The 11,498-nt window shown below is 39.3% G+C and overlaps 1 protein-coding gene and 1 pseudogene across 3 annotated transcripts in view; one reads left to right on the top strand and one right to left on the bottom strand.

Moving 5' to 3' along the window:
- Positions 1 to 11,498, top strand: part of NYAP2 (neuronal tyrosine-phosphorylated phosphoinositide-3-kinase adaptor 2) — a 206,152-nt gene that overhangs the window by 99,586 nt on the left and 95,068 nt on the right. The gene's annotated exons all lie outside the window — the stretch shown is intronic.
- On the bottom strand, positions 9,958 to 11,340 carry LOC102775531 (annotated as a pseudogene). Its single transcript, XR_001513796.1, has one exon. The product of XR_001513796.1 is annotated as an E3 ubiquitin-protein ligase RBBP6 pseudogene (transcript).

An 11,498-nucleotide genomic window follows, 5' to 3' on the forward strand; every position in this document is an offset into this window, starting at 1 on the left:
CAAACCTCCTAGTGGAGATTTGGCCAAGTCCTCCTAAGCTGGTGCTTTTTCCAGAATTAAGCATTCTTTCTATATGCTCTCTTCCACAGTAGGTTGCCATACTTGACATTGCTATTTCTTGGGAGATTTTTGGTGAGACTATATTTTCCTTTAAGCTGTGTATTCTTATAAGTACTGCGCGCTAACCGATTGCGCCACTGGAGCTCCTAAGCTGTGTATTCTTAAAGGTCTTCCTCTTTATATCCTCTCTAAATGTCCTGAAGCATGCTATGTTTAATAAATATATATAGAAGTTGACCTTTATTTATATGGAAATAAAGCTTCAGAGAGGAATATAATGTTTACTCATTAGAGATACATTATCTAATAATAGTTGAGATCATTTGTACAAACTGGCTTTCACCATTTTATACCAAATTAAGTCTGTTACCAGTGATTGTTTATTCTACTGGAGTGTTTATTGAATTGGGGAGAAATTCTTCACAATATTTAATACTACCTGTGACATTTCCAACCCTTAAAAATGCAAGAAGAGACACACTTTATTAATACTTCCTAAAACTTTTTCAAATGAAGCATAATTATTTTCCTTTAACTCTTGCACTTCCAGAGACTATCACATTAGATTGTCTCTATTGCACTAGATAGGTGAAATTGTCTATGATTCTTAGTCTTTTCCTAAAATTTCCTCAGTGAAATATGATATGTGAAAGCTACATATAGTTTTTTAATACTTGAGTTGTCACCAAATGTGCTTAAAATAAAAATGTCTGTTTATTAGGCGATGTACCTTAATACTATATTACATAGTACTCATGTTTCTCTGAAGAGTTGGGATTTTACTGGGGATGTCAAGTTCCCTGAAACTCTAAAATTATGCTAAAGAGGAGCAAAACAAGAATGTTGAGCCCTTCCAGGCGTTTCTCAGTGGTTAGAGCCTTGGCCTACAAACTGAAGAGTCTTGGGTTCGATTACCGGCCAAGGGCATGTACCTGGGTTGCAGGTTTTGTTGTAAATGTTTGTTCCCCCCACATCCCGCATGGTTCAGGATCTGGAAGAGGAGCCACACACAAATGAAAGAGAAGAGACAAGAGATAATTTGGAAATGCTGGGGGGACAGATGGGCAAGTCCAACTCCAGGGGAAGGACTTCCACTGGTGCTCAGGCCTCATCAACCTTTTATTGGTTTGGGATACATCCATAGCCCTTAGGCAGGCAATTTACAATAACAGGCAGACTAGCCCATCAGCAAGGATTTACATAATAATAAATGGGGAAGTTGCTTCAGCCACCATTGTCTGGACTCACAGTGGGTGCACAGCTCTGACCTTTGGCAGGGCTTCAAGGATTGCCAGCCTTCTGGGTTCCTTGTCCACACCTCTCTGCTAGTGAAGACAATAGGCAGCTTCCTACAAGGTTTGATCCCCAGCCTCAGTTGGGGTGTGTGGGAGACAACCAATCAACATGTCTCACTCATATTGATGTTTCTCTCTCTCTCTCTCCTCTCCCCCTCCTTTCTACTAATCAATGGGAAAAATATCCTTGGGTGAGGATTAAAAAAAATAAAAATAATGTTGAGAGAAAGAAATAAAGTGGGTTTTATAACCATGTTCTGTGGAAACACTGAGAAGACAGTAACTTGAAGACATCTGACAAGGAAAAATCAAAGTCTGCAGTTCCACAAGATGTCTACATTAGGAAGTGCTCCTGAAAACATTTATTTAAAACCTGAGAACTCTTCTTCGAAGGGATAATTGTGAGTTAACTTGTTTGGTTATCTTCAATAAGGCAAATGAGATTTTGAATGGTGCCTGTAATTAAGGCAAAATGTCTCATAACTCTGCTATTTGAAATAAATGTTTTCCCCATTTCTTAGAATGGTACCTGAATCCTAACTGTTTGCATATGGGCATGTTTGATCTGGTCTTTACTATTACCATTTTCACAGTTGTATTGTAATTAACCATTCAAGCATCTATTTTCCAACACTGAGCAGTGAACACCTGTAATACAAAAATATTACTCTAATGTATGTTTGGTGCTAGTAAATGCTCAATTAAATATTTGAATATTTAATATTCAAATAAGAGAATAGAGTATAACCCCTATTGTTGGGGTCCAGCCCCAGCAGGTCCAGAGGTTCCCAAAGGTATGGACGGAGTCATCGAAGAAGGAATGACATGGAGGCAGCATTCAGTTGATCAGCATAGTGAGGTTCTCTAGTCTGGATCTCCAGCCAATTTCTGTGTTTATTGTCCTGTGACATCTGTATTTATACCAGTTGATTTTAATCCTATCAATTCTATTCCAAAGGTTAGGGCGTTTCTTATCTCCATTCCAAGGTTACTCTATTGTTCTATTAAGCTACAAGGGAGTAACTGAAGGAGATTATCCTAAGTAAAGATAATGTAGTTTAAGTGTGATTGTTCGTAGTTAAAGTGATTAATTACTCACCTGGCACTTAGTTAAGGTGTTTTATTCCCTCCCTAACTCCAGGGAAAAATCCTCACCTGGGAAAACAACCTTTTGTGGGGAGGTGGTCCTGTTTAAAACACATAGTGTTAAGAGGGGGAGCAAACATATGCCATATATGCCAGGTCCCTTGAAACATAAGCTGTGCAGATGTTTCTTCCCTAAGCGACTGTGTCAAGCAGCAAGGGTGGATCGGCTTCTGGCACCCTATGCTTCTAGATTGAATAAGTGAATGTCTGATGGAGTCATGAGATGGGAAAGATTAGGAGAGAACCGAGTTTCACATTGTTACACTTGAGACGCTTAGCAGTTATTTCGGCAGAGACAAAAAGTAAACAATGGTATTTAGTCCTCTGGAGAATGAGTTAGTGACATAGCTTTGGATGTCACTTTATTATAATAAAGATGTCATTAGCCAATAAAATAGCTAGAATCACTTAGAAGAGAAAGCAGAGGAAGATCAGAGGGTCTAGAAACAACCCTTTAATTTACCTCAATGAAGCATAAGCTTATTGCAGAAAGAGTAACTCAGATTAAGCCAAGTATAAGTGAAGAAGTAAAAATGGGAAACTGAGAAAAAGTAGCCAGTAAGTTAGAAGGAAAACATGAGATACTTTGAAAGCCAATAGAAAAATATATAGTGATGAATGGTGAAAAGTTATTGAGAGTTTAACCAAATTGAGGGCAGAAATGTGCCTATTTGATCTGGCAATATAGAAGTCATTGGTGATCAGCACAATAATTTGGTGGAGGCAGAAGCCAAATTGAAGGGGGATTGAAGAAAAGACAGAGTATAAGGAAATGGAGATATGGCAAATGTAATTTTTGAGATGTTTAGCTAGAGGGTGAGAGTGGCTGGGGAGAGGTCAATGGGAGAAAGTGGAGACATATGTAATACTTTAATCAATAAAGAATTTTTTTTAAAAAGTAGTAGAGAAATGGGGTGGTAATGGGGAAGAGATGAAGCCTAGGGTAAAGTATGTAGGTACATACTTCTGTGAATTATGGGAGGAACAAGAACTTATAGTACCCTAATGAGAAAGATCCAGAAGAGAGGGAAAGACTGATGATGATGATGATGATGATGATGATGATGATGAGATAGATGACCAAAGGAGAAAAGTTCCTGACAAACTGACAGAGATTTAAAGCTCATCTTGGCATTTGATAAGATTGGGGCATTTTCCTTTGTGCTCAAAGAAAAGTAAATGAAGAAATTGGTATAAAATCTGGGTTATGTCTTAATTTGGTCATAGGAATATGAAGAAAGTTCTCTCTAGTGGTATTCCAGTTATCTGTGGCTATGCAACAAACCACCCTATGACTCTGTGGCTACACAATGATTTATCATTTCTCAGTATTGTGGGGTTTGACTGGACTCAGCTCGGTAGTTTTTCTCATGCTGCTGTATTCAGCTGGGAGCTTGGCTAGAAGATGGTCTTTCAACCTCCAGGGTCTCTCTTCATGTGAGTTCTCATGACTCAGTAGTCTATCTCTGCAGCATGGAAGCTGGCTGCCAAGAGCATGCATTTCCAAAAGGACACACCTAATATTCAAGTATTTATCAATCATATTCTTATATTGTCCTTCCTAATATCCCCATTGGCCAAGAAAATCAGTAAGGATTTACATGACTATCTGGTGGGGAAGTTGCTTCAGCTACCATTGTCTCGACTAAAAAACGGGTGCATAGCTCTGACCTTTGCCAGGGCTCAAGGGTCACCAGCATTCTGGGGTCCTTGTCCACACCTCAACACACCCCAGCAGTTCTTATCCTGCTCCTTTTTCCTATGAATAGTATTACCTCCTACCATAGCATATAATTTGCTTATTTTTTATGATTGCTTATTGTCTGACTCCCACTAGTACGTAAACTCTCTGAAAACAGGGATCTTTTCACTGATCCTTCCTCATCAGCTGGAACACCTAAAGATTTGTTAGGCTTATTTACCAGAGTAAATTTAAGATGTTACCATATTGGAAAACTAGCTTGTGAAAAGTGAACATTCTCCTTTGAGGAACATTCTCTTAAGTGAACATAAACGTTTTCTGATTCTGAAATAACCCTATGTGTATACTTAATCATGTAGTACATATAATTTTATTATGTGCAAAATATTGCACAGGTTAATACCATCTACTGCAAACTAAATTTGAGTGGCTTTAACAAAATAGGGATTTTGTTCTCACTCACAATAACTATCCAAATGTGGGTGTTTTTGGCCTGGAGTGACCTTTTCCAATGTGAGAATTCAGGCATGCAAAATTCTCCAGTGTGATGGGCCTCCCAGTTGTGGGCAACTCAATCATCACTGTCTCACTGACTGAATGGAAAAGAGATGGCTTCTTAATCACCTGGGTCTTGAAGAGACACACATCACTTCCACTGATCCATTTCTTTGATCAGAACTGTCACATGGCTCCACCTGAGTGCAATACAATATGCAATCTGTGGTTAGATAGCTACTTCCCAGGGACAGCTCTACACTATGGGAGAGGCAGAATGCATTTTGATGGATTGTTTACTGTATCTGTTACATTTTATGACCAACTTCTCCTGTAGCATGCATTCCCACAGACAGGCTGTATGAATAAGGTTTACTGTCATAGTATAATGCATAATAATAACTTGAAGGATATAATGGTGGAGCACCTTGTCATTGGCTGTGTTCAACTTCAGACAGTGAGTCAGTTCCAAGTCTGCTCCAGTGTCTCATCTCTGATCTGTGACGTATAATAGTCATCAGCAGCAGCATTTGGAGCAGGCTTTTCTCATGAGCATGATTGAAAGAGACCAAGTCAAACCAGACATATCTAAATTCTCTTCTTAGATAAAAAAAAAGATGGGGTCAACACTAATTTCATCAGCTGACACAAGTCACATGGCTAAGCTCAACAATACTACCCCCTTCCCCACGACATGTGTGGGAGAGTGAATATCTGATGACAATTTTGAACATATTCAAACATAGAGTGGAAGTTCAATATGGTATTTCCAATGGTCTCATCTAAAATATAGGAGCCACTAAAGTGAGGGATGCTCAGTATTCAGAGTTCAAGGTAAGGAGAGGCTATTTTGAAATACCAATCTCCAGAGCCATCTTTTTATTTCCCTCTCTTTAATTTATTCACACTTACTGGACAAAGCTGCTTGATCCCTTAATGTGCAACAATCCAAATTTATCTTCTGTATGATACTGCCTTGGTGCTCTACTCTTTCAAGGCAATTTCCTGTGCTCTTCATTCACCAATGCCATTCTCCTCTCTGTATTTTGGTTATTGTTATGATCTGCATGAGGAACGTCACCTGGAATCTTTTCTTCCCTCCATCTCTCTAATTAATAGCCACCCATTGAGGATTTATGAATTTTCACCATTTCTTTGAAGGTTTCTTTACCTTCTGGGCCAAGGCTACCTTTTATTCTTCTCTGCTCCATCTATCCAGCCATGTATCCATCCATCTGTCCTTTCAACAATATTTAATGATTGCCTAGTATATATCAATAATTTTTTTTATAAAATGGGGATGTTCCATGAATCAGATAAAGAAACCCTCCAATGTCATGGAGTTTATATTTCAGTGGAGAACATAGATACATAAGCCAAAATGTAAATATGATTTCAGATAGTGCTAGTACTGTGAATAAATGAAAACAGGGAAATATGCCTAGGTGAGGGGAATGAGCAGCATGAAATAGGTGGACAGGGATGGCCTTCTCAATATTTGAACAGAGAACAAAGTGATGAAAACAAAACAGCCCATGCAGCTATAGAGTCAAAGATGTATTTCTAATCAGAGTCCCCATAACAAAACGACCTGTAAATCTTTTCCTCTCCCCTCCAACCCCCCACTGGAATCCACTTATCATATTTAAGTTGTTGGGTGAATACAAAAAGGGCCAAGTAGAATCAGCTAAACTGATTGCTAGGGTCTATAATTTTCTCTGCTATTTTAAGATTAGTTGGAATTATATTTTGTCTGAAGGGCCTTTATTTTTCTAACAAAGACCCAATTGAGCAAATATGGAGTAATAATATTGCCTAGCACAATACAGTGCTAATTGAAAAGATCCAGAGAATGAGTCTTTGAAAAGATGACTTTCTTACCTCCATTTTACTTCTGTGCCTTTGCATTGCTTTGAGAACTGGTTTGATTTCCTGCTGTTAATCTCCAGGAGGGGTAATCCAAGGAGAGAAGACTAACCTCACCACACCAATAGTCAAGGTGTTTTGGATTATGAGTAAGAGCTATTGATGTGGATAAAAAAATAAAATGTGGATTTGAGATTTCCACCCTTGTCTTTATATTAGCTTCCAATTGCTGCTGTAACAAAGTCCCAGAGACTTAGTGGTTAAAACAACACAAACGTACCACATGATCATTTTGACTAATACCAGTCTCCCAGAACTAAAATCAAGGTGCCAATCGCATCTGCAAAGTTCCCTTTGTCATGGAAGGTCGGGTAGTCACAGGTTCCAGGTTTTAGGACATCTTGAGCATCTTAGGATCTGCCATGATTCTCCCTTCCATGGCTCTTCTTTAAATTGGTGACTGTGACTTCCAAGAATGGGGGAAGTCTCACCAGACAGAGCCACTCCTTAATGAGACCAAATTGATTCCTGGGAATGGGTAAGGAGAACAAAAGATTTTTCTTAGAACTGTGACAGCACTCAGCTTCTGACCAAGAACTCGGTCCATCTGGGACCTGGGCACTTTTTGTGACATGCTCCAGAACTGCTCTTGCCTGTTCTGTTTCTGTAGCTAGAATTTGAGTCACCTTTTGAAGTTGCTCTATGATAACCTGTAGAAACTTTTTTTTTTATTATATTAGAAATTGAAGACTGTCTCTCTCCCCTGCCTTATTGTCTATGTTCAAGCATCATCCCTTTCCGTCCTTTTTGATGGATTCCAAATTGTTCCTGGAAGGAAACTGGTGATAATTCTATTTTCAGTAGCTCATACTCTGGGGACTGATGTGGGTCTTGTCTGTGGTATTGTGCTTCTCTAATCATAATCCTGACTTCTGAAATATTACTGTCAGTAGAGAAAAAGGCTTGCCAACTCCATCGCTCATTTATCACTGAGAAGATGCTTTTAAGGAAGGTCTTAAATGAAGTCATTGTACAAATGCCAAAAAAGAAAAAAAAGTGCTATGTCTAGGGATTAGTGAAAGCTTCTCATTGTCTGACCTCAATTAGAAAAAGCAGAAATATTTCTAAGGATTGCTTCTGAGATGCCTAAAGTGGCTTACTGGATGTTGGAGTTAACTCCTAAACTGAAGTTCTTTGCCATTAGTGAACTAGTAACCTCATTCCTTGATTTCCCTTCAGAAACTCCTCATAAATGTTTGTAAGGGCTGTCAGCATGAATGGTTAGATTTAAAGCTGAATTTACTAGAAGTAAGCAGGAGTAATTATGTGCAAAATAAATGAAAGAAATTATAATATCTCTGCAAGACACGTAAGCATAAGATAAAAATGTTTAAATTGGAATGAGCAAGGTTGCTCAACCATTTCTTTATTATTACCTCCAAAAGGAATCTTTTTAGTTATATTTTTCTGTATCACTCTCCTATGACATTTTATTTTTAATCTTCACCCAAGGATATTTTTTCCCATTGATTTTCAGAAAGAGTGGAAAGGAGGGGTAGAGGAAGAGAGGGAGAGGGAAGGAGAGAGACATATTGATTGGTTGCCTACCACACACACCCTGATCAGGGCTGGGGTTCAAACCTGCAACCAGGTATGTGACTTTTACCAGAATTGAACCCACAACCTTTCAGTTCCAGGGCTGAAGCTCTAACCACTGAGCACTGAATATACTATATTACTGTATATCTGCTGATGTGCTGTATGTATATCTGTGCTTTATACACAAAAAGAGTAATATTCTGCACCTGCTCCAAGAACAAATTTTCACCCCCTTGAGGAAGATATTGTCCTATTGTGAATGTGTGATATAAATTAAAGGAACACACTTGATTTTATCTTCTTTCCATTTTCATGATATTATAATTACAGTTTTTAAAAGTGAAAATTGATTATGGAAATCATATATGCAAAACAGGGATAAAGCATACTTATATTCCCCCAAGTCAGAGAAACATAAATATATAATTTTATAAACATGGCCATCTTTTTATGTCAATAGGTATTTTATCAAAACATTATTATATTTGCAGAGTACTTAATTATATAGTTGTAATGTTTCATCATTTAGGTACACAATACTTTGGCAGATATTGATGTTGTTTCTGACTTATTTTGAGAGAAACAAGACTGTGATATAGATTCGTAAATGTATCTTCTCATACATGACTGAATCTTTCCTTGGGATGCATGCCTAGAAGCGCAATCTTCCAGGCAAAGGAAATGCATTTTTCAAGGCTTTTGACACATGATGCGAAATTGCCACCCAAACAGCATGGTTCCTTTCAAAAAGCCATAATCATAGCAAAATTTGAATGACACCTGAGTAATTGCGTGGTATCTCTTCTACCAATAAAATATTGCATTTGCATCCAGATGATTGGGAATATTTTTAGAGGGTGTAATTGTTCAATTTGAACAAAAACTCTCTGGAACAAGCAGGAACTGGATGGAGATTTGTGATGTGGTCAGAAGTTTATGTGCGTAACTTGGCTCAGCAAAATGATGGGGTGTTTGCAGAGGGGCTGGGAAAATAGTTATCGTCCAAGTTGTTTTTGTTTGATCCATTTTGACTCTCTTTTTGATGTTTTATCATTTTAAAATTGTCCACACATTTCAGCACAGCTTTGGATGAAGTCTGAGATAAGAGAGATGCAGGCAACAAAAGAAGTACTTTCCAAAAACTGTTTGTTTTTTGTATTACTTCAACAAATATTTATTGAGCAACTACTAGATGACAGGCACTAGAACAGTCCTGGGGCGTTCTAGTGGCTAAAAACAAGTCCCTTCTATTGTGAATTGTGTTTTGGTGTGGGGAGGCAGCTAATACACCTGAATAATCTTCTCTGCAGCCCCTCGTAAAGGGAGAATTCCTGATATTAAGTGGTAAAAACCTCTCTGGAGAAAAGTTCTCTCTATTTGCTGATGGTCTAGGCTGTGCTCCAGCAGCATAACCTTTGTAGTATTTTTCATACCACTCTCTATATTTTCTCGCCCATTCTCGGTAACACTCTTTTTCAAATGTGTCTCTAAAGTCAACACTCCTCCCACAATAAGCTTTTATGTCATATGGTGGTGGAACTTCTCTGTATCTATTAAAATATTCACGTTCTGTTTCCCCTTGGGGTACAGTACATTTATTTGGAGACTGTCCCCTAAATTCTTGAGGGGACCTTGATGGTGAATGATATCATCTATATAGTGGTGACCTTGACTTAGATCGATAATATCCATGAGATCTAGACCTTGAGAGGTAGTTTCCACTCTTGCCTCTGCCTCTTCTGGGGTATGGAGGTGATCGGGCAAGGGCTGCAGCTGGCAATATTTTATTATCGGAATCCTGGAAAGGCCCATCATTTTTCTGAGTGGACTGATATGAAGACCCTTGCAGTTATATCAGGTACAGGCGCTGGGGTAGATGAATTTCCAGGCACAGCAGGGGCTAAGGAAGACTGATTAGAAGTTAATGAAGATACAGAGGGAACCGGGTGGCCTGATGAAGTCATCACTGGAATCATCAGAGCATCTTGTTGTCTTGATATTGGAGATTTCATCAGAGGTTGTAGATTCTGCTGAATGAGTGGTCTCGGAGGCGGTATTGGGGGTGGTGGTGGGGTAACTGTTTCCGTAGTCTTTTTGTATAATCAGTTCCATTTTTGAAGTTATTAACAGCCTGTCGCAAGAATTTATTGGCAACTAAAGCATCAGGAGAGAAATCATTCTGATGACACGTTGGGCATGTATGGTCCTCTGATTCAAAGAGTGCTGTTCTTATACACTCATCACAGTAGCTGTTTCCACAGCAGGGAATGACAGCGGCATTAGTCATGACGTCTTTGCAGATGAGACCAGCAACTCATCTGGGATAGGGTCGTCCCCTTCAGAAAATGGAGAGGGCTCCTTGGGTAAGAAAGGTGGCTTTTCTTTCTTCCCAATTGCATAGGCTTCTGTATCTATAGTTGGTATTGAGTATTTTCCAATGTTGGTGAGCATTGCACCTTTCATGTTAGGATCTTTCACTTCCATCATAAAATTTCTGGGAATTCCAGTGCTCTTTTTAATCCTAGGATCAGGTTCGAAGTTCTTATCCCCATTTGTTGGGCAATTCTTAAAATAATGGCTAGGTTTACCACAGCGGAAACAGGTATAAGATGGAGGTGGTGGACCTAGAGGCCTCTTCATGTAATTGATTGGGTTGTATTCACAGATTGCGACATCATTGCTTTAATTTTATCTTCTTCAGAAGCACTGGCTTCAGCCAGATTGGCAGTCTTTCTAAGCTGGGCCAGAGAAATAGATGCAGAAGAGTCATCAATTGCTTTTGAAGTTCCCATCACTGGTTCAGTTCGACTTATAAAGTACCTCTTGCTTGTAGATTTAACACCTCCAATAGGAATTCTTCTAATTACAGATGAATTCTTAGGAATCAGAGCATTATCATCAGTATATTCTTCCTTGGTCTGTGCGTTGGTGATCTGCAAGTCGCAATTGGCAGCTTTCAGCTTCTCTCTCCCCATAATCTGCTTCTTTAGGTCGCAGAGGGAGATGTGCAGCCCATCAAAGGTGACGGTGTCATAGTTGAGTTTAGAAGAGAATTTATAATGCACACAGGACATGGTGCCAAAGGACTCCTAAGGATCAGCGAGGAGTCAAGGACACTCTCAATATATGTCTATTTATCAACTTAAGAGCAGAATATGTACATACACGGAACACTCATAAGACACTGAAGGACCGAAGGCCTCGGGTTAAACACCCCCTCCCCACCGCAGGGGCGTGAGAACAGCAATCCAGACCCCGACCGTGGAGTCACTGCATGTGCAGGAGGGCGGCCGAGGGCGGGAGGGCCAGGGGCTCCACCGCGGGCACCGAGTCAC

Source organism: Myotis davidii, unplaced genomic scaffold (genome assembly GCF_000327345.1).
Source record: "Myotis davidii unplaced genomic scaffold, ASM32734v1 scaffold575, whole genome shotgun sequence".
NCBI lineage: Eukaryota > Metazoa > Chordata > Mammalia > Chiroptera > Vespertilionidae > Myotis > Myotis davidii.